The 26,705-nt window shown below is 43.7% G+C and overlaps 3 long non-coding RNA genes across 7 annotated transcripts in view; 2 read left to right on the top strand and 1 right to left on the bottom strand.

The window, feature by feature from the left end:
• Positions 1–26,705, top strand: part of LOC112660206 (uncharacterized) — an 87,840-nt gene that overhangs the window by 33,297 nt on the left and 27,838 nt on the right. The gene's annotated exons all lie outside the window — the stretch shown is intronic.
• LOC112660207 (uncharacterized) lies at positions 2,593–15,004 on the bottom strand. 3 transcript variants are annotated; one of them, XR_004813887.2, is made up of 4 exons: positions 14,292–15,004; positions 13,833–13,894; positions 3,597–3,764; positions 2,593–3,195 (listed from the first exon to the last, which is right to left on the bottom strand). It is a non-coding gene; the product is annotated as an uncharacterized LOC112660207 (long non-coding RNA). The 3 variants fall into 3 exon arrangements; XR_003136761.3 differs by lacking the exons at positions 2,593–3,195; positions 3,597–3,764 and adding exons at positions 12,329–13,098; positions 13,272–13,519; XR_003136760.3 differs by lacking the exons at positions 2,593–3,195; positions 3,597–3,764 and adding an exon at positions 12,329–13,519.
• LOC112660205 (uncharacterized) overlaps positions 15,111–26,705 on the top strand; it is a 29,374-nt gene continuing 17,779 nt past the window's right edge. For 2 of the 3 annotated variants that reach the window (XR_004813882.2, XR_007407552.1), the window contains exons 1-2: positions 15,112–15,148; positions 20,365–20,472. This is a non-coding gene — a long non-coding RNA (uncharacterized LOC112660205). Of the gene's footprint in view, positions 15,149–20,364; positions 20,473–26,705 lie in introns of all 3 variants that reach the window. The other variant, XR_003136757.2, reaches the window with a different exon arrangement.

The following is a 26,705-nucleotide window of genomic DNA, read 5'->3' as shown; positions in this document are numbered from 1 at the left end:
TTGGTCGATTTAATGACCATAACAGCCCTTTGAGATAGGTACACTTAATAGCAGCCCATGTTACAGATGAGGAAACTGACACACAGAGGGGGGAAATTACTTGTGCAAAGATACATGACTGGTGAATGGCAGTGCCAATGTCAAAGTCCAAGAAGTCTGGCTTCAAAGCCTCTGTCTTTAACTCTTGTCTCACGTGCCTAGTAGCTCAGTCTTCTGTGCCATAGCTTGTGAGCCACTGCCACCTCCTCCCATGGCCGCCCCCCACCCTCCATGAAAGGCACGCTCTTATTGTTCTGCTCAGACAGCTGTCCTCAGTGTATCGTTGGTGTCCAGGCCACCATCTGGTGCTGGTCTGGGCTCCCCTCCTCTGGCCTCCCTTAGGCTGTCGTCTGGGAGCTGTGGCTCATGTCCTGTGGGAAATGAGTAAGGCAACGGGCTCTGTGCTGTGTCAGAGGGATCCCACAGCAGACTGGCATGGGCTCTGGGTGTCTTAGCTCTGGTGGCCACAATCACAGGCTCAGGAGAGGCTTGACTAAGAGCCAGCAGGGCCAGAACTATTATTCTTCCCCCACTTGCAGGCTCAGGTGCCAAGTCTGGCTCATAACAGCAGACTTTTCTTTCTTTCAGGAGGATTTATACTTTAGGGGTCCCCGTTCAGTCTGGGTTCTGGTTTTATATGATACAACGGGAGATGGCAAGCTTAAGCACAAGAGGAATGGAATGAAAGAATTCTGGGTACCAAGAGAAGATTGGAAAGTCCTTTGAAGTGTTGCCCAGACTCTCCCAGGATTCCATAGGGGATGTTCCTCCAAAATAGGAGGAGTGTTTAGATGCTGGGGAGGATGGCGAGACAGGGAGAGAGAGAGGGAGAGAGAATCTCCTGGATTCTGGCCCTCACCTAGGAAGTCCTTCAGCCCCTACCCTGACCCCATGTAAATTAGCTAACACCAAGAGGGTGACTAGGAAAGCTGGTGTGGGATCCCCCCCAGGCACTGCAGAATGCCGGGGGTAAGTCTGCATCTGGAACTCTTTTCTTCATCACAGTGGCTTCACTGCCAAATGAAGGGCTCGGCCCTTTTCTGACAATGATTTGTCCAACTGAAGTCATGGCGCCATCCAACAGTGAGGAACACACAGGGTGAGAGCTACAGCCACGCCTCTGCTGAATGGAATGCTGAATTGGAAATGATTTATGCAACAATTTCTCACCTCCTTGTTTCACATTCCACTCTTAAGATAACAACTTAAACTCTTTGAGGGGAACAAACCATAAGAAACTCCTAAGGATAGAGAGCAAAGTGACAGTTGATGGAGGGAGGTGGATGGAGGATGAGCTACATGGGTGATGGGGATTAAGGAGGGCACTTGTTAAGATGAGCACCGGGTGTGGTATGTAGGTGACGAATCACTGAATTCTACTCCTGAAACCAATATTGCACATATATTACCTAACTAGAATTTAAATAAAAATTTGAAAAGAAAAGAAAAACATTTAAAATCTGAAGTGTTGTTTTCAGGAACATCTGGTAAAAAATTGTTTGTGTGGTTGTCACTGTTGGCTGTTTTGTTTTTCTTTATGAAAACTACCTAAACACAAAGTCAACATGTTATATAAAGGTGAGGCACATTGCTAAATATGTAAAGTAAGCAGTATTGGATTTAATTGCATTTACAATTTTAAAGTGCAAAAATAGATTGCAGAAAGTAATCCTGAGATCAATTTTAGAAAGTTTTACTTACTTACTTTACTTACACCAAAATGATCAGTGAAAATGTTCATTTTGACCAAATTTGATATGGGCATTTCACTTAGTACCGGAGACAAATTTAGGTATTTATGACATCGTTATAAAGCTACTGGGGCAGCCAAGATTGCCTGATAACGTTTCTGTATTAAAAAACAAAAACACTGACAAGTGCCTTAAAAAGAATGTTGCTGTTGTACGAAAGTAGGAATCAAAGAAACCAGAAGCTTCCCTGAAACCTGAAAACCAGTGGAAATAGCTTGAATTGTGGCCAAATTGTCAAAGAGTGGAAAAATGGATCCACGAGATATTAAACAAAAAAGAAAGGAAAATTGGTGACTAATTCTGACAATTTGTTGCTTTGACCATAGTCCCATCTGCCTACTTGCCTGGGGTTGTGGTTATCTATCAAACAAATGAAAGATGCTGGTGGGTCTTGGGGAGATCCAGCATCCACACACTGCTTGTCCCTTAATCGTGTCAGGCCCCACTTCCCCTGCCAACCCACTCCTGGGGTCCAACTTCTAGTTCTGGATGTTCTGTCAAGATTGCTTATTACGTTTGAATATTTATGCTCCCATTATGGTGTGGCCAAATGGCCCCAGTTGAGGAGGGAAAAGCTCCTCTTTATGGAACAATACCAGCTAATAAATAAAGAAAAGAGACAATTAGAAGATGGCCATTTTGCAACTATTAATACATTTTTTATAATAAATTTATTTTTTATTGGTGTTCAATTTACCAACATACAGAATAACACCCAGTGCTCATCCCGTCAAGTGCCCCCCTCAGTGCCCGTCACCCACTCACCCCCACCCCCCGCCCTCCTCCCCTTCCACCACCCCTAGTTCGTTTCCCAGAGTTAGGAGTCTTTATGTTCTGTCTCCCTTTCTGATATTTCCCACACATTTCTTCTCCCTTCCCTTATATTCCCTTTCACTATTATTTATATTCCCCAAATGAATGAGACCATATAATGTCTGTCCTTCTCCGATTGACTTACTTCACTCAGCATAATACCCTCCAGTTCCATCCACGTTGAAGCAAATGGTGGGTATTTGTCATTTCTAATGGATGAGGAATATTCCATTGTATACATAGAGCACATCTTCTTTATCCATTCATCTTTCGATGGACACGGAGGCTCCTTCCACAGTTTGGCTATTGTGGACATTGCTGCTATAAACATTGTGGACATTGCTGCTATAAACAGTGCAGGTGTCCCGGCGTTTCATTGCATCTGTGTCTTTGGGGTAAATCCCCAACAGTGCAGTTGCTGGGTCGTAGGGCAGTTCTATTTTTAACTCTTTGAGGAACTTCCACACAGTTTTCCAGAGTGGCTGCACCAGTTCACATTCCCACCAACAGTGTAAGAGGGTTCCCCTTTCTCCACATCCTCTCCAACATTTGTGCACAGCAAAGGATACAGTCAACAAAACTAAAAGACAACCTACAGAATGGGAGAAAATATTTGCAAATGACGTATCAGATAAAGGGCTAGTTTCCAAGATCTATAAAGAACTTATTAAACTCAACACCAAAGAAACAAACAATCCAATCATGAAATGGGCAAAAGACATGAAGAGAAATCTCACAGAGGAAGACATAGACATGGCCAACATGCACATGAGAAAATGCTCTGCATCACTTGCCATCAGGGAAATACAAATCAAAATCACAATGAGATACCACCTCACACCAGTGAGAATGGAGAAAATTAACAAGGCAGGAAACCGTTAATAAAATTAATTGACACGGGCAAGGTTCATCAGTGTTGTTGAAAGCATTAGGTGGAATGTTGACCAAGAATGGATTTTTGCACAATGCCAGGGTACCGACCCCATACTCTACCTGCAAAAAGAAATATGTAGGGATCCCTGGGTGGCTCAGCGGTTTGGCCCCTGCCTTTGGCCCAGGGCGCGATCCTGGAGACCCAGGATCGAATCCCACATCGGGCTCCCGGTGCATGGAGCCTGCTTCTCCCTCTGCCTGTGTCTCTGCTTCTCTCTCTCTCTGTGACTATCATAAATAAATAAAAATAAAAAATAAAAAAAAAGAAATATGTAATTGCATATTGGCAAGATCTGGCTTTTGCCCCTCTATCTAGGAATTAAATTTATCTAGCATCACTAATGTAGGAATTCTGTTGTCCTGGGCTTCCTGATGGGATATCATGATGAAGCCATAGCTTCACCTTTGAGGGATCCCTGCTAAAGATGTTGTACCCACTCGTAACCAAGCCTTTAGCCCTAATTTTGGTTTATGGTAAATACAGAACAAAGGGACAGATTAAATGATGCCACAAGGAAACAATCAGATAGACAAATACAAGTTGTGCAATATTCCTTAAGATAAAAGGTCTAGTATCTTCAACAAACTCAATGTCATGCAGAAAAAAGTAAGACTGAGGAGGGATTGTTCTAAAGAAGACCTACGAGACACAAGTGCAAGATGTGGCCTTTGGATTCTAGCTTAGACAACTCTAAAAGACATTTTTGGAACAAATGAGGACTTGAATATGGACTGATTATTAGATGCTACTAGGGAATTAGTGTTGATTTTGTTAGATGAGATAATGATACTGTGGGAAAGTATCCTTATTTTTTGACAATGCCTGCTGAAGTTCTATTGTCATTCTGTTTGAAATTTACTTTCAGATGGTTCAGCAAAACTAAAAAATACGGATAAGCAAATACGTTAAAACTAGGGAAGTTCACAGTCTATTTTTCTATAACACTTTTCAGTTTATTCAGACATGTCTTCAAAAAACTTGAAAATAAAAATATTCCAGTGCATATGAAAACCTTTAAATCTCCTAATAGTATGGTCGCAAACGGTGAAAATACAAGAGCAGGGACTTATTCAGGAAAAAAAAAGGGGTAGGCCATAAAATACTGACTTTATGGCTCTCATAGCAACAGTAACTTGCAGGAGACGTGGGTGGTGGAGTCTGCATGTGGTGGGTGGTGACTTTGCCCTAGTGCATGAGATCTCCCACCCTGGTGGCTCGCCAGCCATTGCCAGGGTTTATGATTGGGTTTACGAAATTCATTCAATACTTTGGCACCTGCACAAGAAATACATGTGTGCCCTTGGAAAGGTAAGTGTGCCCTTGGAAAATTTTAGAATAAAACCAAAAAACCAAACAGCCCACTAGGTCTATAAAATCCGTGTGGAGTCTACAAATTGTCTCTCACTTCTCCCCTATTCCCTTGATTTTACTGTCACTTCCCATGAGGCTGAGGTGGACCAGGCTTGCCTTTAGATTCAGAAGCTGTGATTCTTGACTGCTAAGAAAGGCATAGGTGACCTTGAACAAGTTACTTGGCCCCTGGGGCATTAGATTTTTCATCAGTAAATAAAGAATGACAAAGTCTGTCTTCTAGATTTTTTGGATTTTGGGTTTTCTTTTTCTTTTCAGGTGGACTTCGCAGAACATAAATTAACCATTTGAAAGTGAAGAATTCAGTAGCATTTAGTGCATTCTCAAGGTTGTACAACCGTCACCACTATCCACTATCCCAATGCAGAATTTTTTCGTCTTCTCAATGGAAGCTCCGTAGCCATTAAACAAGATTTCCTCACTCCCCTGGAAACCACTAAACAGCTTTCTGTCTCTACGACTTTACCTATTCTGGATATTTCAAATGAATGGAATTACACAATAAGTGGCCTTTTGTGCCTACCTTCTGTAGCTTAACATAATGTTTAATTCATAATATCGTAGCATGTATCAGTACTTTATTCCTTTTTATGGCTGAATACTATTGTATTTAAATACCACTATTTGTTTATCCATTCATCCATTGATGGACATTTAGGTTCTTTCCACCCTTTGGCTATCGTAAATACTGCTGCTATAAACATATGTGTGTTTGAGTTCTTGTTTTCAATTCTTTTAGGTGTCTAGCTAGAAGTGAAATTGATGGGTCATCTAGTGATTCTATATTTAACTTTTTGGAGAGCTGCTAATTATTTTCCGTAATGGCTGAAACATTTCACATTCCCACCAGCAAAGTGTGAGGGTCCAAATTCCCCATATCCTTACCAACACTTTTATTATTATTATTATTATTATTATTATTATTATTATTATTAAATGTAGCCATCCTAGTGGGTGTGAAGTGGTTATCTCAGTGTGGTTTTGATTTGCCTTTTCCTAATGACCAGTGGTATTCAGCATCTTTTCATGTGCTTATTGGCTATTTACATATCTTCTTTGGAAAAATGTCTATTCAAACCCTTTGCCCATTTTTGAATTGGGTTGTATATTTTCTTACTGTTGAGTTGTAGGAGTTCTTCATATATTCTTATACTAATTCCTTCTCAGATATAGGATTTGTAAATATTCTGTCCCATTTTGTGCGTTGTCTTTTCAGTCTTTTGATACTGTCCTTTGATGTACAAAAGTTTTAAAAGTTGGTGAAATCCAATTTTTGGTTTTTGTTGTTGTTGTTGCCTGGGCTTTTGGTGGTATGTCTAAGACTCCACTGCCAAATATAAGGTTACCTCTGTGTTTACCATGGGGGTTACAATTAATTTCTGAATTTATATCCATCTAGTTTGAATTGATTCCAAGTTAGCTTCCATAGCACACAAAATCTTTGTTCCTATACATCTCTGTCTCTTCCCTCTTATGCTGTTATTGTCATAAATTATATCTTTATATGTGTGTGCTTATTAACATAGACTTTTATTTATTGTTTTATGCATTTTTCTTTTAAATCAGATAGGATTTTATATATATAAATATATAAAATTACATATATAAATTTATATATAAAAAATATATATAGGTGAGGATATGAACAAATTGGAACCTTCATGCATTCCTGGTGGCACATAAAATGATGCAGCTGCTGTGAAAAAGTTTAGTGGTTCCTCAAAAATTATATGTAGAATTAGTGTACCATGTCTGATGCTTAACTGATCACACCACTGCCCCTAATTTACATACATATATTTATATTTTAAAAAGATTTTATTTACTTATCTGAGAGAGAGAAAGAGCATGAGCATGAGCAGAGGGGAAGGGTAGAGGGAGAAGCAGGCTCCCTGCTGAGCAGGGAGCCCCACATGGGGCTCAATCCCAGGACTCTGGGATCATGACCTGAGCCAAAGACAGATGCTTAACCAACTGAGCCACCTTGTTGCCCCTTACATATTTTTTTATAATAGTCTTCCTAATGGGTATGAAGTAGTATTTGATTTGGAAATGCCTAATGACTAGTGATCTTGAACATCCTTTAATTAGTGGTCATTTGTAGATCTTTAATTAGTGGTCATTTGTAGATCTTTTTGGGAGGAATGTCAATCTTTTGTCTATTTTTCAATTTGGTCATCTGTTTTCTTGCCCTTGAGTGTAGGAGTTCTTTCTGTATTCTTGATATTATTCTCTTCTCAGATATATAACTTGCAAATATTTTCTCCTGTTTAGTGAGTTGCCTTTTTACTCTCTTGATGCACACAAGTTTTAATTTTTATGAAGTTCATTTTACCTAATTTTTTTCTTTTGTGGCCTGTATGTTTAGTGTTATACTTAAGAAACCATCACCAAGTTTAAGGTCATGAAAATTTTCTCCTGTGTTTCTAATAGTTTTATAGTTTTAACTCTTAAATTTGGGTCTTTGATCCATTATGCCTTAACTTTGAAATTGGTAAGGGTCCAATTTCATTACTTTGCATGTGGATATCCAGTTTTTCCATGACAATTTGTTGAAAAGATGGTCCTTTCCTCATTGAATGGTCTTGGTAGCCTTGTCATAAATCAATTGATGAAACATGGGTTTATTTCTGGGCCCTTTATTCTGTTCCATTGGTCTATATGTCTATCCTCCTATGCTAGTACTACAGTTTTGTTAACTGTAGCTATAGTTAGATTTGAAATTGGGAAGAGTGAGTCTTCCAAATTTGTGCTTTTACAAGACTGTTTTAGCTATTTGGGGTCTCTTGACATTCCATATAAATTTTAAGATAGATTTTTCTCTTTCTGCAAAAAAAAAAAAATGCAGTTGGGATTTTGACAGGGAGTGCATTGGGTCTGTAGATTGCTTTGGGTAGTATTGCCATATTAATGATATTATGTCTTCCAATCTATGAATTAATTTATTTAGGTCGTCTTTATTCTTTCAGCAATGTCTTGTAGTTTTCAGTGTACAAGTCTCTCACTTCCTTGGTTAAATTTACACCTAAGTATTTTATTTTTTCAGCTGCTGTTGTAAGTGGAATTTTTTATTAATTTCTCTTTTTGGATTGCTCATTGCTAATGTATAAGATTCAGCTGATTTTTGCATGTTGATCTTATATTCAGCAACTTCGCTGAATTTATTAGTTCTAACAGGTTTTTTTGGGGTGTGGAAACTTTAGGGTGTTCTATATTATAAGATCACGTCATCTGTGAGTAAAGATAATTTTCTTTCTTTCCAATTTGGATGTCCTTTAATTGTTTTTCTTGCCTAATTGTTCTGGTTAGAACTTCTAGTGCTGAATTTCAAAGAAGTGATAAAAGTGAAAAAGATAAAAGAAAGGCATCTTATCTTGTTCCTAATCTTAGGAGAAAAGCTTTCAATCTTTCACCACTGACTATGTTAGCTAAGAGTTATTATTTGGAGCATCTATCACATAGAAGTTCTGTTCTATTCCTAGTTTCCTGTCTGTTTTTACCAGGGAAGAATGTTGGATTTTGCAAAGGCTTTTTCTGTATTAATTGAGGTCAAGGTGCCAGCAAGTTTGGTTTCTTTCTATTGGCTTGGAGGTGGCTGCCTTCTCACATGTGCTTACATGGTTTCTTCTGTGTGCCATGTGGAGAGGCTGAGAGAGAGGGAGGGGGACACAACTCTGTATCATTGCAGATTGGAAAATTTCAATTGTCTTATCTTCAAGTCTGCTGATTCTTTCATCTGCCTAATCATATCTGTTATTGAGGGATGCCTGGGTGGCTCAGTGGTTGAGCCTCTGCCTTTGGCTCAGGTCGTGATCCCCAGGTCTGGGAAATGAGTCCCACATTGGGCTCCCCGGAGGGAGCCTACTTCTCCCTCTGCCTGTGTCTCTGCCTCTTTCTCTCTCATGAATAAATAAATAAAGTCTTAAAAAAAAAAACCAAATCTGCTATTGAATACTTATTGTGAGCTTTTCATTCCAGCTCCAGGGTTCTATTAGATTTTTAAAAATATTTTCTACCTTTTTATTAATATTCTCTATTTGTTCATACTTTGTTCTTCTGGTTTCCTTTTTGTTTGTCCATGGTTTCCTTTAGCTCATCGAACATATTTAAGACAGTTGATTTAAAGTCTTTATCAAGACTTATAATATCTGGGCTTCCTTGGGGACAGTTTCTGGCAATATTGTTTCATCTTGTGAATGGGCCACATTTACCTGTTTCTTTGTATGTCTTGTAATATTTTTGTTGTTATAAGTGGGCATTTTGAATATTATAATATGGTAACTCTCAAAATCAGATTCTCCTCAGTTTGCTGTTGTTGGTTTTTGAGGGTTGCAGCCATCCATTTGTTAATGACTCTTCCAAACCTTTTTTTTTTTTTTTTTTTGCAAAGACTGTATTCCTTGTTGTATATGGTCACAGAAGTCTCTGTTCCTTTATCTCAGAGGTTAGCTGGTGATGTGAGAGATTTTCTTAAATGCTTGAACCAAAAAGAAGAAAAATACTCTACTACTCTTCGCATATTGGTTCTGAGCTGGGACATTCCTTCAATGCTAAGTCAGGCCATACACATCTGCCTTGGCTTTCACTTCTTCCTTGTGCAGACCCCAAAGGTCAGCCTAAGGTAGAAGCCTTAGGTCCTATCAGATCTTTTCTGAGCATGTGTCCATCCCTGGGAATGCATGTTGTATTCCAGATTCCCTGATATATATATAGGGGCTCTTTGAAGTCCTTAGTGTCCCAAGGATCTTCCTCTTTAGTCTCTCCCTTTCCGGATTTAGGGGTCTGTCTGCTGTTTACCTTGTCTGTCCTACCCAGAAAGTGGCAGGCAAATGGCTACAGGTAGTGTAATGCTTTCTACAGATTCCGCACAGAAAACTACTCCAGCCTGAGGAGGACAAAACAAAGGTCAGCCTCTGTGCTGGTCTCTCAAATCAAAATGTATAACTACAGTTTTTTTGAGAGCAAGATATGCATTATCCTCCAGCCTCAGCAAGTTACACCAGGAATGCAGGCTGCCATCCCCATGGCTGCCACTGAGCTGGAGAATTATGGATGGTAGACAAGCAAAAATGCTACACAGTTTTTGAAATTTAGCAGCCTGTTTCTTCACTAAGAACTCCCCTAGTTGCTGTAAATTTTTCTTTTTAAATTCTAGCATTCCAAAAGAATTGATTTTGTTAGTTTTTACAGTTTAATTGCTGCTTCTGCGGAGGAATCAATTCTTGGAGTTCCTTACTACTCCATTTCTGTGCCATCACTCAACCTTACCCAGGTTAAAAGAATTTCTTTTATAATAAAAAAATTTAAGCATACACAAAAGTGAGGAGGACATTTAAATAAATCCCCATGAATTCATCAATTTAAAAAATATTCAGAATATTATTTATATTAATATTTTAATATTTTAAAATATTTTAAAAATATTTTAATTTTTTAATTAAATTTTTATTTTTTATTTTTTTAATTAAAAAAATTTTTTTAATTTATTTATGACAGTCACACAGAGAGAGAGAGAGAGAGAGAGGCAGAGACACAGGCAGAGGGAGAAGCAGATTCCATGCACTGGAAGCCCGACATGGGATTCAATCCCGGGTCTCCAGGATCGCGCCCTGGGCCAAAGGCAGGCGCCAAACCGCTGCGCCACCCAGGGATCCCTAATTTTTTAATTAAATTTTTAAATTTTAAAAAATATTTTATTTATTTATTCATGAGAGACACAGAGAAAGAGAGGCAGAGACATAAGCAGAGGGAGAAGCAGGCTCCCTGCTGGGAGCCTGATGTGGGACTCAATCCCAGGACCCCGTGATCATGACCTGAGACAAAGGCAGATTACTCAACCAATGAGCCACCCAAGTGCCCCTCAATCAGTCTTTTTTTTTTTTTTTAAGATTTTATTTATTTATTCATGAGAGACACAGAGAGACAGGCAGAGACATAGACAGAGGGAGAAGCAGGCTCAATGCAGGGATCCTGGGACTCCAGGATCATGCCTTGAGCTGAAGGCAGATGCCCAACCACTGAACCACTCAGGGATCCTGTCCCGCCCCTCAATCAGTCATAAAAATGATCAACTCATGGCCAATCTTGTCTCATCTCTGCCATCAACCATTGATCAAAGACTTAGTGCTGTGCTCAGAGTCCTGCACTCATTGTCTTGTTTTCACAGTAACTCTATGAGGTAGTCACTAATATCTCCACACCACAGATCAGGAGGTTGAAACTAGGGGGTTTCCCTTTCCCAAGATCACTTCCTGAACCAGGACTGGGACTGGGATCAGAATCACGGCTCCAGCTGATTCCCCAGTTACTATTACTTGGAAACCCATTGGATGCTGACAGCACCCTGAGAGGCAGGTGTGAGGGACAAGGCTATCATTCATTCCAATCTACTTTTATCTGCTTCTTGGTAGGCAGGACTGTGATCTAAAATTTTGTGCAGTTAGGCAGGGTCCAGTGGCAAGTTGTGTCAATGAAATGTAGGCAGCAGTGACATATGTCATTATTAGTTGCTGGTGCTTTGCCCTCCATCCTTCTCTTTACTTGCTGTGGGGAAACTGTGAGGCCTTGCTCTGAGATGCTGGTTCTAGGTATAGATTGAGAAGCCTCTGTCACCTTGGGTCCTTGAGGAATGACTACAATAGGAGAGCACAGCTCTTTGCCAACCTTCATTGTACATGTAATGTGTGCGAGAAATATACCTTTGTTGTGGTAAACTGTCAAGCTTTGGGGCTTATTTGTCACTGCAGCATCACCTAGCCTATCCTGACTAGTAAAGCCAGGGAACGCTATCATGCCTGTTTCATACATATGGAAACTAAGCCCCAGGAGCTTGCCCAATGTCAAATACCTAATTTAGTTTTAGAAATAGGGATGGAATCCACATCCCTAATCCCTTGTCTAGATTCTCACCTACTGAGTTCTGGCAGCATGTGTAGCTATCTGAAAGGGGCTGACCTGACATGGAGTCCTTATGTGATGCCGGCAGGATCTTTTTTCTCAGAGTACCTCTCTCATGCCATGGCTTCTGTGTCTGAAATCCTGCATTTTTAAAAGCATTGTTTCATTCATCCTGGAGATGGGTTGTTGGTGTGTGGGTGCAGCCTATTTTAGAGACCTCACCTATTTTGCCATGGTTTTGGAAGACGTGACTTTTCTGACAATGTTTTATGAGACTAGGGAACATGTGTATGGCCCAGAGTTAGTCTTTCTTTCTTTCTTTCTTTCTTTCTTTCTTTCTTTCTTTCTTTCTTTCTTTCTTTCTTTCTTTCTTTTTCTTTCTTTCTTTCTTTCTCTTTCTTCCTTCCTTTCTTCTTTCTTTCTTTCTTTCTTTCTTTCTTTCTTTCTTTCTTTCTTTCTTTCTTTCTTTCAGATTTGTTTGAGAGAGAGAAGAGAGCACAAGCAAAAGAGAATATGAGTGGTGGGGAGGGGCAGAGAGAAAGGGAGAAGCAGGGTCCCCACTGAGCAGGAGCCTGATGTGGGGCTCCATCCCAGGACTCTATGGTCATGATCCAAGGCAAAGGCAGATGCTTAACTGGCTGAACCACCCAGATGCCTTGGCTCAACGTCTCTGTGCATGGTTTTCAATAGGAGATCCAGGTTTGAATCCTACTTACTCTCTGTAAGCCAATTAATCTCTTTAAGCCTCAATTTTTCTCAGATGTAGAATGAGGCCAATAAGAAAGAGGTTGTATTAAATTAGTTAAACCATATAAAACACAACACATGACTGAAATAGAATAATAATAGTTGCAACAGTCACTATTACCAGGGAAAGGCTGAAAGTTTTAGTGCCAGGGTGTTGGTTTCGTAGGTGGCTTTAGAGCAGCAGGATGTTTCAGGATCATCTGGCTGGTGGTCTTGGGTAGTGCGGATTAGGGAAGAGGGCAGAGGAAGAGGCGCCAGTGGGAAGGCAGTTGAATTAATGCAAGTGGGAGCAGAGACAGGTCCAGGCCAGGATGAGGACAGGGAGTGATAGGAAAGGACAGTCACCAGATCATCGGAGAAGGGAGAGCTGGGTAGTCGTGACAGTTGCTTTGAGTGTTCTCAGCAGGTCTCAAGCCACTTGTACTGACCGATTGGACAGCCCAGGCCCTGTTTTGAGTTCTGCGTATTTATCCAGGGCCTCCAGACCAGCCGGTGGGCTGAGTCATCCCTTTGCACCTTAACGCCACCTGGAGTCACCTCCTCTCCCTGAGAACACAGAGAGGAAACCTCCTGGGACCATCCCAGATGCCAAGGGCAGGAGCTGGCAGCCGAGGCCATGCTGGGAGCTGGCTCTTCCCTTTAAAGCAAGGCTACTGGCTTCAGACTTCCTGGCCCTGGGCACTGCTGGGGTCCCCCTCCTGCTTCCCCGGGAATCAAACCTGCTTGGTCTCTTTTTCCAAGTCAGCTGAAAAGTTTCTAATCTCTTTGCAAAGTGTCAAGTATCTTCCAGTGCCTTGAAAGGTGATTTTCTAAAAGCAGATCAAACAGTTCTGACATTTGCTGCCGAGCCATTTTAAGTCCTACTACAGGCTTGCCGCTGGCCTCTGCGGCTCAACTGGCTACAGATAAAGGTTGAAGCGGCATCTCTCGTCACAGACACGAGGAGCCTGCTTGTGGGAGCCACATCCTGGAGAGAAACATATTCCGTAAAAGTTAATCTGCTGCTTTGTCTTGGCCAACAGTTTATTCTTTCATGAAAGCCAGGCTCTGGCCCCCAATTGAATTCTGCGCACACATTTTTTTAATTTGCTGGAATTTGCGAAAACACATCAGTGGCCCTGCTGCTTTTTGGGTTTTTATGTTTAGCAAAATAATCCCACGGCACAGCCTTCAAAGGGCTCTCAGCATCCCTCTCTCCCCAGCTCTATTTTGGCTTTCCAAAGAGGGAGCAGAACAGCGCTCAGAGCCCGTGAGGGAACGCGGGGCCCGGGGTCACTCACCCACTGTACTGTGAGGGGCTGCTGGCCAGGACCATCCAGAATGGGCTTGCCAACTCAGGTGCCTGCAAGGGTCAGGCAAATAAAGCAGAGGGCCAAGTGAGCTGGTTGGGGCCGGGGGGGGGGGGGGCAGCTGGGAAGCAATGAGGCACAGTGGAGACTGCAGCAAATGAAGAGCATGTGCTCTATCTACAGGGGGCAGTCGGCCCTAGCACAGAATGGGGACTATCATGGGGAAGGTGGGGCCGGTGCCCTCAGAGCTTCCTGTTTCCTCAAAGAAACAGGCGTTTGGCATTTTCAGAATGTGAAATCTGTCCATTTTTAAATGTTGGCCCATATTCTCTTCAAACGCTCTGCAGGCCAAGCCAAGCATGTCTGCTGGCTGACTCTGCCTTGCAGGACTGCCTGTTGGCAATCTTTGATCGAGGAGGCAGAGATAAGGCGTGAGGAGGGCAGACTCACCTTTTCTCTTTAACCTGGGAGGTCATCCAACTGCATGGCCTCGTTCCACAGGTGGGGAGACTGAGGTCCATCATTCAGAGATGTCACCGATCTTTCCTGTCTGCCTCTAGCCTTTCTCCTCCAAGACTTAAGAATGTTACTTCCCAAGATATAGACTTAAGGGGTGACACCTCCCCAGGATCTGCATGTTAGTAGGGAGACCACAGAGGCTTTACCATTCAGAGAAGTGCCTCTCTTCAGTGGTGGAATTTCAGACTAAGTGACAGGGTGGTGGGGTGAGGGCTTTCCAAAAGTCTCTCGATTGCTAGGTGATTTTCCATATTGCCTTGTCCCAGATGGTTCCTGGGGTAGGTCTGCCCCTGGCAATATTTGCCACAGGTTCCTGCTCTCCCACAAACCTGCTGGAGGCACAGGCTTGTGCCCATGAGGAGCTGGGCTGCTGGGCTGCTGGGGCTCACACCTGCAAGGCTAGCATGCAACTCCCAAGGTGGCTCTGGCTCTGGCTCTGGCTGGCAGGGAAGGCAGTGCCTCCGGCCCTGACAGCTCAGTAACACAAATCCAAGCAGCTAGTATTCTTCTAGGACCTCCTCTGGGCTTGGCCAGAGCAGAAGCAGTTCACTGCGAGGAAAGGGTGGCCTTCTCACCTTTCCATCCTGCTGGCATGGTCAGCGAGATGTCTCTCCTGCCCCATGCTCCCAACCATGTCCTCGTCCTGCCCCCACACCTCCTCATGCTCAGTCTGTCAGAACCATGACCACCAAATTAGCCCTTTGTGATTTCATTTGGCTTTTATTGGCTCAAGCTGGATGTTGGAGATGAAGCCAGATGTGAGGCCGTGGGACCACTTGAAAGGCCAGGTAATTAGCAGCATCTGCCTCTGACTTCTTATCTTGACAGGCGGACACACAGGGCAGTGACCTGGGAGCTGGGAGGCAGTTGCCTTCTCCACATTAAATGAGGCAAAGGCCAAAGGGGAGCCTTAGTCTGCCTGGAATGCTGCCATCTGTGTGTGCACGTGTGTGTGTGTGTGCAAGCACGTGTGCACACATGTGTGTAAGCATGCATGTGTGCAAACATGTGAGTGTGAGCATGTTGAAGAATCATCCCCTCCATCCATTGCTCTCTTGCCTCCAGGTCTAGGAAGAACTGTCTGCCAGTGTCTAAACACCTGAGGGTAGAATTAGCATTATTTTTAAGTTGAGGAATAATTTACATATGATAAAAGGTATAGATTTTAAGTATACAGTTTGAGGAGTTTTCACCAAGGAGCAATATTCATGTAATCCATACCCTTAACAAAGATGAAGATGTAAAACATTCTCATCACTCCAGAAAGTTCTTTATGCTCTTTTCCAGTGAATTCTCCTCTGTCCCGCACACAGGCAACCACAGTTCTGATTCCTATCACCACAGATTCAGTTTTTTCCTGCTCTTAAATAACATGTAAATGGAATCATGGAATATAAATATAGAATTACAGTCTTTTTTGTATTTGGCTTCTTTTGCTCAACATAATGTTTCTGAGGTTCACCCAAGCCATGATATGTACCAGTGGCTCATGCTTTTCTGTTGCTGAGTATGATTCCAATTTTAGAGTGTATTGCAATTTTTTTTATTCATTCTTGAGTTGAAGGAAATTTGGGCAGTTTCTGGCTTTTGGCTATTATGAATAAAGAAGCATAATAAATTGCCATAAATCGAATGGCTTAAAACAACACAAATCTATGATCTTACAGTTTCTGTGGGTCAAGTGTCCAGTCACAGGCTGGGGGGCCCCTCTATTCAGGGTCTCACCAGGCTGAAAGCAAGAACGTCTGCTAGTGCTGAGTCTCATATGAACTCTGGGCTTCTCTACTGAGTTACAGAATTGTTGGTGGAATTCAATTTCTTGTGGTTGTAGGACTGAAGTCCTCAGCTCCCTGAGTGCACCTTCTGTTCCCTGTCATGTGGCCTCCACAATATGGCAGTTTGCTTCTTCAAGGCCAGCAGGGATATATCTGTTGCTGCTTCAGATCTCTCTGACGGCTTCCATTTCTGGCCTCTAGGCCCTCTTTTAAAGGGCTCACCTGATTAGGTCAGGCCCACCCAGGATAATTGTCTGTTTGATTAATTTAAGGTCAGCTGAACAAGGATGTCTGAGAAATTCCTTCACTCTTGCCACATAATGTAACCTAAGCACAGGAGTGGTATCACATCATATTCACCCTCAGGACATGTATACAGGGGATGAGACTCTTGGAGGCCATCTGTGTCTACCACAAGGAACCATGAACATTCTGGATTTTTTTTTTTTTTTTTTTGGTTACTCAAGTGTGCCTCTTTAAAAGATGAGAGCATTTTCTATTGTGCTAAAATAACATCATCGCACTTAATGAAGTAAATCATTATTTCTTTTTTTAAAATTTATTTATTCATGAGAGACACACACAGAGAGGCAGAGACACAGGGAGAGGGAGAAGCAGACTCCCTGCAGGGAGCCTGATTTGGGACTTAATCCCAGGACCTCAGGATCACGACCTGAGCCGAAGGCAGATGCTCAACCACTGAGCCACCCAGGTGCCCCACGGTGGGGTCACTTCTGAGGCAGAGCTTTGGGCAGGTGATGGTGAGGGCTGTTTCTTGGGGGCATGGTGGGTTCCAGACTGCTGTTGGACATCCAAGTAGAGCTTCCAAGTAGACAGACAGTTGGACACTGAGTCTGGAGGTCAGGGAGCAGCTAAGGGGGAGACAGCCAGAGAGGGGGAGAGAGGAGGACTTCTGAGGGCGTCTCTGCAGACTGGCCCTGCACACCTCCCTGGCACAGGCTGGTCAATCATGGGGGCTGAGCCACCAGGCGTCCCTAAATCATTATTTCTAAATATCATCTGATACCCAGCCTCATATTTGGTAAGGAAATCTGCTCTCTTAGCAATGTGTTGTAGCCAGTTTGTGTAAGTGGAAGACCTTGCAGTGCCTGGGGGCACCTGTCCCTTGGATTGCCTTCCATCTAGCACAGTACCCTTTGTTGTGGCTGGATGAAGGAGTGGCTCATGGTTAGTGGGGTTCTTCCTTTTGTCACCATTCAGCTTGTTTTACATCCTCTTAACAGGAATTCAAATTGATGGACCCTAATAAACATCTTCTGGCTGGAGCATATCCTGTGATAGCTCAGAGCTTCAAATGGTATCAGTGGGCAGATAAAAGCTCGTTGGTTGTCCCACTGTTTCTCACTTATGACTGACTCCTGGGTTGGAGTGGGGACCGCCTTACCCTTTCTGGTTCCATTTTTTTCCTCCTGGGCCTGAAGGAAATCTGTAAGGTCTTATTTTGTACAACGTGAATGTTCAGTTATGCATTGACAATTCACCTAATGGTTTTTAACACATTAATTGATCATCCTTACCTGAATCAGTGGTTATATTAGGGGCCAAGGGTAGACTTTTGACCCAGCATTTCAGCTCTGCAAAACTAGGGTTCAGTCTGAAACCAGCGGGGTCCATATGGTATAGTAGACCCATGCCAGGCCTAGGGGCAGAGGTGGCCTGGGATGGGAGGGGTCGGGAGCCCCAGTCCTGTGGCAGCCTGCACACAAGTCAAGCTTCATGCCTTACTTCCCTGAAAAGTCCAGGAGGCCAGGCTGTGTCACTGCTGAGTCCCAGACCCTGGGGCATGTGGTGGAGCTCCCAAATTATTCTCGACAAATGAATGTATGAAAGCATGGTAAGTGTATGACTGAATGTTCATGTAGCCCAAACACAGGGCTCCTGAGCCTCCTGAAATCTGTACTTGGTTCTGGTTTCCTGGTCATTTCTCAGACCAGAGGCCATTCAGGAGGCCCAGCCATGCACCGGGAGACCTCTCAGTGGGTCTCTGGTGGCCTCCCCATCTCTCATGGGGAGCACACCTTGATGTACCCCTCTTCCACCCACTGTCCCAGCGAGCCTGCACTGGGGGTTATAGCTTCCTGAAGCAGGGCTCTGCCCGCCTGCTGGATTGGAGTCTCCTTGAGCCTGTCTTCTTTCCCAGGGCCCCATCACAAGGAACCAGCCTGGCCAAGCTACAGCTGGAAATACGGCCAGGCAGCACTGGCAGGGCCAACCACCTGTAAGGTGCCCATCAGATAGCAAACACGAGGAACACTCAGGCAACTTGGGGTGGGGTGCATGCACTCCCCAGACACTATTCCCTCCACTCTGGCCTCCCTCCCAGAAAATGGCTCAGCAGCTGGGTTCCGGCTTCAGGCCAGCTGCCCCTCCTGCAGAGAAATCTGCCTTTAATTTAGAAGTTCTATTTCTTTCTCCGTGGAAAAGTCTTTGTGGTACCAATTAAGGAACTCTTTTATCCCCTCCGGTTTGGGGAGTGAGGAATTTGGAGACTGTCTAGGAAGGGCTCCTTTCCTCACTAAATCCCAAGGCAGGGTGACTTTTCCTTGGGAAGGGCACCTGGCAGGAGGCTCTGGGAGAGTCCTCCCTGGCGATCTGGAGATGGACAGGTGTGGAGGGCTTGCTCTGTGCTGGACACTGACCACACTGCATGCGCTGCCCCACAGTGTCTTCCCATCCACAGGAAAGCCTGCTGTCATTGCTAGTTTACAGAGGAGGGACCTGTGGCTCAGAAAGGTCACTGTCTTACTCCAGGCTAGTTGGGTATTTGATGGTGGAGCCAGAATATGAACCCAGCTTGGCCTGATTCCAGGGTCGTGGCCCACAGTGGTTCATTATATTGACAAGAGTATGTTATTTAGTGTTTTTATTACAGGCCATCAGATCCAGAAAAACGTACACTTGGGTCAGACATGGCCACATTTTGCACAATTTAGAACTTATTCTTCTCTGTGGAGTCTCCAGCATGTCTGTGTGAAGTCCCCAGATCAGGGTGACAGCTCCTAGGAAGAACCAAGGCATGTGTGTACACACGTGCGCATATGGTGTGTGTGTGTGTGTGCATGTGCACGAATTTGTGGGAAAGGCTCTTCCTTATCCACTCCTTTCAGGCTTCCCAGCCTTTTTTTTTACCCAGGCCTTCCATTCTGGCCACACCAGATGGTCCTCCCGTTCTGGTCTTGAAGCATTTACTGGGCTTGGATGTTCCTGGGGTCTGGAATATTGTCCCTAGGATTCCACCTATGGATTCCTTCTCTCTTGATCCCCCAGTGAACACTGCACACCTTCATGCTTTTCAGAATGCTGATAATACTTTATTGTATCAAAAAACCACCCTATTCATTTATTTCCCTTGGGAAGGGCGCCCTATTCATTTATTTTCTCTTGAGAAAGGGAGAATCTCAAGCAGACTCCTGCTGAGCATGGAGCCTGAAGTGGAGCTCGATCCTACAACCCTGAGATCATGACCTGAACCGAAACCAAGAGTTGGGCAGGCCCCCTGTATTACGTTTTTTAAAGCTTGGCAAAAATTTCAATACAGAAAGCTAGAGGAAATCAATATGACAAATATGCTCAACTACCCAGAACTAACATATGACTAAATTTTGTCATCTCTGTTTCAAATTTTTTTAAAAAATCAGAAGAAAAAATATATCACTTAAAACATTAAAGTCCTTTCTGAAGCCCTTTACATTCATTTTCTTCCTCTCCTCCACAGAAGCTGCCACTATGATAAATTTAGGGAGCCAGGGCAGCCCTGGTGGTGCAGCAGTTTAGTGCTGCCTGCAGCCTGGGGTGTGATCCTGGAGACCCGGGATCGAATCCCACATCGGGCTTCCTGCATGGGGCCTGCTTCTCCCTCTTCTCCCTGCTCTCCCTGTGTCTCTGCCTCTCTCTCTCTCTCTGAATGAATATAAATAAATCTTTAAAAAAATTTAGGGAGCCAAATTTGTGTTTTAATATCTTCATGGCAGTTACATACAATAGCATATAATATTGTTTCTTGTGGATAACATTTTTACATGTTCCTATCTTCATATCAGTTTCTTGTTTATTTTTCACACAAGTTCATATTTGTTACATTTTTTTCAGTATTGTTGACCTACCTCATTCGAGTTCATTCCTTTTAAAAGCTGTATGGAATTTCATTTATGAATAAATCACAGAGCCTAAAATTTCCCCCACTGAATCCATTTGGCTTGGCTTTCCAGGAAGCGGACTTGGAGACAGGGATTTGTGAGCAGCAAGTGTGCTGGGGAGTGTTCTCAGGAAGACCACGTGTGAAGGAGCGAGGGAAGCAGAACCAGGCGGAGAGAGAGGTGGGAGTGTGATGTGGTTGGGACAGAGACCTCAGCTGATCCCTACAGGGTGCGCTGGAATGGGGTGAGCCTTTCAGAGTTGTCCTCCATCAAGACAAGTTTCCAGATGTTTATGCTCCCTCATTGTCCAGTCATTGGATGAAGGCTGTCTCCGGGAAAGGGCCATAACGTTGGGTGAGGTAGCTCTGTTTGTTGAAGGTTAAGTCCCAGAGAGGACTCATGTGGAGACCACCTGCAGCTAACACTTCTGGCAGTTGGGGAAAGAGGGGAGTGCCTCTGTCCTCAGGGGGGATCTGGGCAGCTCAGCGCAGCATCCAATACAGTCCAGATCTTGCACTGCTCAGATCCACCTGCTTCACATAGTAAATTCACCACCTCTGGGAGTAGTTTCTCCAGTATTCTGGGAAAAATGACAACAGGGAAGTTAGTGGGACATCTGTAGCCCCTGTCACCATGGCTGGTATTGAGGCCATGTCAGATCTCATCATCTCCCATTTATGCTGTCCATTCGTGTTCCTTTCATACCCATTCTATGTTCATTTCATCCTCTGTTAGCACCTCTACTGGTCTAGGTGGCTTTCCTGCTGGTTGCTGGTGTGACTCTGCCTTTCATCATTGAGGAGCTGTACTCTTGTTCATTATATTCTTCCCAGACCATAATTACTGTTGGTGTCCATTTGCTGTCAGAATTTGGAAATACTAAGGGACACTCAGTTGATTACCTGGTTTCCTAATGTATTTTTTTCTGCTGTCATTATATAATGGCAGCCCTACACCCTTCTGCTAATAAGGATGAAGTTATACTTGCCAGTATAGTGACTTAACTCCTTGCCTATTAGCCTCTTGGAATGAGGAAGCCAAAGTAACCAGATGATGGCTATAATTTTAAGTTTAATGTGTCCCCTGGTGGAAGTATGTCTCCTCTGGAAGTCGGAACTTCTAGATCCACAAAGTCTAAAGTTAAAGGAATGAGAAACCCAAATCCCCCAGTTAGATTATGGTAAATGACGGTAATTGGGCCACACCCACTTCTGACTGTGGTTCCTGGACCCAACTACTTTATTGGGAATGCCATGCATAGTAGTCATTGCTTTAGAGTTTATTCACATCCTGAAGGATAGTGTACCATCCTCACAGAATGTCCTCTCCAAGTTGGCATCTTGGCTACACCTTTCAGGCCAGTAACTTCTAAGTGGTGTGGTTTGTGATAGGCAGCCTATGGTCATTTACCCACCATTGCACCTCTTTTGCTGTTAAGTGGGTTTCTTAATCTGAGGCATTGTCATCCCAGATGGCAATAGTAGATATCTAGTAGATAGACCACTCTGCAAATCCTAGGGTAGTGGTACTGACTGGATCCTGCAAGCAAGAGAGGCAAATCCATATGCAGAATACGTGTTGACTCCAGCCAAGAAGATTTTCTGACTCTTTTAGGGTGGTAGGGGTCCAAGCAAGTGACTGGTTGTTCTTTTTAAGCAATAGTGTCATACTGAGGGCTCGATGTTGGTCTGTGTTGGCATAGTGGACATTCTTCAGTGGCAGTAGCTAGATCCACCTTGGCAAGTGGCAGCTCACCTTTTTGGCCCATATGTAGCCTTGATTCCTGCTGCTGTGGCTACTCTATTCATGAGCCCATTTTACCAGCGTTGAGGTGGCCAACTACAGAGACTGGCAGACATTGACTGGCCAAGTTGTTCTGTCTACTTGGTTGTTTTGCGCCTCTTATATGGCGGCTGCTCTCGGATGAGAGTTAACACAAGCCACATAGATCTTTACAGTTGATACTCACTCTCTTGTGTCTATCATGTTCCTCTTCCCCAGACCTCCCTGACACCAATCTCCTGCTTTTTTTCCTTCCAAGCCTCTGACTAAATAGCGTATGGATCCATGTAGAGTCTTACCTCAGGCTACTTCTTTTCCTGCACAAATGGAATGATCAGACATGTCCCCCAAAGCTCTGACATTGGGAAGATTTTCACTTACCTCTTCCAAGATGGCAAAATAACAACAGATCATTTTTGGCTTGTACCACATACTGAAATGACCTGCCTATGAATCGAGCTTGGGCTTTTTCCTTCTCCATCAGCTGGTCAAAAGATTTCCCCCAACCCAAAGGCCATTGGTGTGAGTTCAAAGAGAGGAACCAGTGATGGATGACATGGCAGTGTGGGCTCCCCAATCATGCAGCTTCCTTATACTTTCAGGCCTTGCTTGTTCCTGATCTGAGATGGTCTACTTTCATTGTATGGTCGTTGCTCTTGGGCCTAGTCAACCTTTTGACTTAGCAGGTCTGATGGAACTCAGCTGTGTGGTCATTTGAGGTTCAAGATCAGATGGTTCATTTCTAACCAGGTTCAGTAACACTTTGGGAACTATTTTATAAAAGACGTGTGTTTTTATTTAAAAATGTGTATATTTTATAAAAGGTGTATACTTTTCTGTTGCAAATGGTACATTCTTACCCTTCTGTTGGGGATTGCCAATTCTACATGGCATCTTTTTTCTATCACAAATACCTCTAATACCATAGGGTCTGCTGAGTCATATGACCCAAGTAGCAGGGTTACTCACAATACAGTCTAGATCTTCCTGTACAGCATTTTCCTGCTCTAAGTCCCACTCAAGACGAGCAGCCTTACATATCATGTGATATATAGACGGGAGCAATATTCCTAGGTATGGCGTATGCTGCCACCAGAACTTGAAAAGTCCTTTTAGACATTATCCTCTGTGGTAGGAGGTACAGTTTTCAATAATTTGCTGTTTTATTTTTTAACTTTGGAGGGGATATCCCAGACCACTGGACTCTTAAAAAACTTCACTGATACGGTGGCATCCTGCATTTACCATAAGGTTTGAATCTTACTCTTGGAAATACATATATCTTACAAAAGCCTCCAAAATACTTGCCACTGCTTGTTCATCCAGTTAGCATGATGTCATTGATATAGTAGATCACTGTGATTTTCTGTGGGATGTCCAGCCAGTCTCTTTGGACTAGATTATGATAGACAGCAGGAGAGTTAACTTAGCCCTGGGAAAGCTGAAAATGTATACTATTGCTCTTCTTCCATGAGTGGGAAATCTTTCTGATCCTTTTCCTGAAAGGAATAGAAAAGAATGCATTTGCCAGATCAAAGGCTGCACACTATGTACTTGGGGCTGTGTCTAGCAAAGATTGCACATCATCGGGCAGCTGCAAGTGAGGCTACTACTTGCTTGAATTTACAATTGTTCACTGTCATCTTCTAAGACCACCTGTTACTTAGGAGCCAGACGTTTGAATTAAATGGGAATGTGATGGAAATGATACATCCTTTAGGTTTTAAGGGTGGCACTGATCTCTGCCATTCTCCCTGGGAGGCAATGTTGTTTTTGACATACTATCCTCAGCTAGAATGGGAGGGTGGTGTCAGCGGCTTCTCACTTGGCCTCTACCACTGGCCCTGGAGCCAGTGCGGGTAGGGAAGTTGTACCACGTATGTCTCTTCCTATCATATATTCAGGGCTGGGAGAATGACATTGGTTGGGTCTAGGGTCTCAGTGAACCCATTGTGAATCAGGTGTGAATCAAGCCAGGATATCACATATTGCCCCACATGTCCCCATTGTCCCCACATATCCTTCTTTAAAGGTAGGGGGCATGATTCTGCTTCAGTTCCTTGAGTATCAGTGTCAATTCAGATCCTTTATTTGAAAGTCACTGAAATGTACAGGACACTTTTCTTTCTCAAGTGTGTGGATGTACATGTAAAGGACTGTACATCCCTTTGGAGAAAATCTGGGGGGATTATGACCATATATACTTGCCATGGTGTTGCAGGGTTCTTCTTTGTGGCAACCTAGTTTCTCCTTTAGTCAGTGGTTCCTGGGTCTGAGAATGGGCCCAGGTCCAGAAATTCGCCAAGGAACCGTGACTTTAGTAAGCTGCTGGGTGGCTACTCTTGGCTTTCTGATAATCCATCCTTGATTTCTTTTGGTTGTATAGATTGAGCATTACCCTGTTAGCTGCCCATCTATCTTCCTCCTGAAGATGTCTTATTCTATTACTAATTTCCTTAATCTTTATTTTTGGATCATGCTCTCCTGGTTGCCATTGCAGATTTGCTTTTCATTACGGTGATTGTACCATTCTGCTTCCAATGGTTAAGTATCTATTCAAGACCTTATCATCCCCATCGTGAGGAGGGAGTCTGTTCTATAACGCATCTCCTACCTTGGGCTGGTGTCCTAGGTGTGAGCTCCTTAGTGATGCTGGGGCTACCTCACTACATTATTCCCTACTATGTTGGGAAATGCAGTGCCCTTTGGGCTGTCCATGGAACATAGCCAGCTGGTGGGTTAGTTTGCCTTTGCATAGTATATCCCCTCTAGGCATGCCAGAGTCTATGAGCATTCCTTCCTCCACCATCTGCTGTGACAGCTCTGGCATTTCTCCTTCACTTTGTACAGTCCATCACTTTCTCTAAGCTTATAAGATCCATTCTATACTGCATTAGTACCATTTCCCAAGGTCCTTGCCAGGGTGTTCAATCTCATCATGGGAGAGCGCTCTCATCAATATACTCTCCTTTATCCAACATTATAGTCCATCTCCCTCCGTTAAGAACCCTCAGGACCTAATTCCGTTGTGTTCTCCTGGCTCTTGTCAGTGTAGATTGATAAGATCCCACAGAATCTTCAGGATATAATCCTCTCCCTCTTTTGTACACTCAGCACTGGGGCCAGGCTATGATCTGATCCTAGTTATTGGTGGTGGCCAGGAGGAGAGTTAGGAGTCAAGTCTATTTTACAAGATCGAGGCCTATGCACCATTTCTAAGCAAAAGGAAGAACCTTTATTTAAAAAATTTTTTTTAAATTTTTATTTATTTATGATAGTCACACACAGAGAGAGAGGCAGACATAGGTAGAGGGAGAAGCAGGCTCCATGCACTGGGAGCCCGACGTGGGATTCGATCCCGGGTCTCTAGGATCGTGCCCTGGGCCAAAGGCAGGCGCCAAACCACTGTGCCACCCAGGGATCCCTAAAAAAATTTTTTTAAAGATTTCATTTATTTATTTGAGAGAGAGCACAAACAGGGAGAAGGGCAAAGGGAGGAGGAGGAGCAGATTCCCCTCAGAGTAGGGATCCCAATGTGGGGCTGTATCCCAGGACACCAGGATCATGACCCAAGCTGAAGCCAGATGTTTAACCAACTGAGCCACACAGGCACCCAGGGAAGCATCATTAAAGGGGAGGAGGGGCCATTTCTGTGGGGCCAGAGGGTTCAGGAAGATCTAGGGTTTCATGATTCTTGAGCATCCTGACCCCATCTTAAGAGCCAAGGTCCCACCCCTGACCAACCAGGGGGCTAATTTGGGCATAAGCAGATTTGTCAGAATCAGTTGAGAATTCTGCTTTCTTTGGAGTGCTGCTATTTTTATGAGTAAGTCCTGGGCTCGATGTTGAGCTTTTTATGCCCTCTTGCTGTAGGAGATGAGAGCTGTACTTCACCATAAGCTGGTGATTAATCGCCTTCAGCCTTTCATTGTCTTTCCCTGCTGCATTTATTGCACTCAACAAGAGCCATCCAGTCTCTCTCAAATGCCTGAGAGGTTGTAGCACCGATGTGTTCCCTTCTGCCAGTTTCCTATCCCAGTTCACCCTCTGTGAGAATGTTAACACCTCCCCATGCCAGGTGCTTGTGATTCCACCTATCTCCAGTGATGGGTCCTCTCAGTCATCTGGCCAGGTAGGGATTTTGGATCCAGCTCCAAAATCCCAATTTAAGGTGCCTATTCTTGGACCACCTCTGTTACACATAGGTTTCTAGAGAAACAGACTCTGAGATGGAGATTTAAATGCAGGTGGCTCATGAGAGTGCTCTCAGGACCGATTTGTGTGAGGGACTGTGGGAAGCAGGTTTGGATGGAAGAGAAGGTGGGCTGCAGCACAAATGCATCATAAGCCTTAAAGAATCGTAGAGGGAGTGCGGCTGGAGCTGGGGAAGCCCTACTGACTTGTGCTGAGCTGACACTAAGGGGCTGGGTGTCTATACCTCTGCATAGATCTGTCATTGGAGGTAGGCTTCCCCGGGGAAAGCGTATAAGGTGAGCAAGGCAGCTCCCCTTGACTGAAGGCCATTCTCAGAGAAGAACTCAGTTATGAGCCATTAGTAGCCAAGGCTCCCAGGAGATGGGGCAGCGAGTACGGAAGGTCATCTAGGCAGCTCACCACAGCATCCATTATAG

The sequence above is a fragment of the Canis lupus genome, chromosome 2 (genome assembly GCF_003254725.2).
Source record: "Canis lupus dingo isolate Sandy chromosome 2, ASM325472v2, whole genome shotgun sequence".
In the NCBI taxonomy this organism is placed as follows: domain Eukaryota; kingdom Metazoa; phylum Chordata; class Mammalia; order Carnivora; family Canidae; genus Canis; species Canis lupus.
Note: the sequence above shows the minus strand (reverse complement) of the source record. Positions and strands in the feature narration are given on the sequence as shown.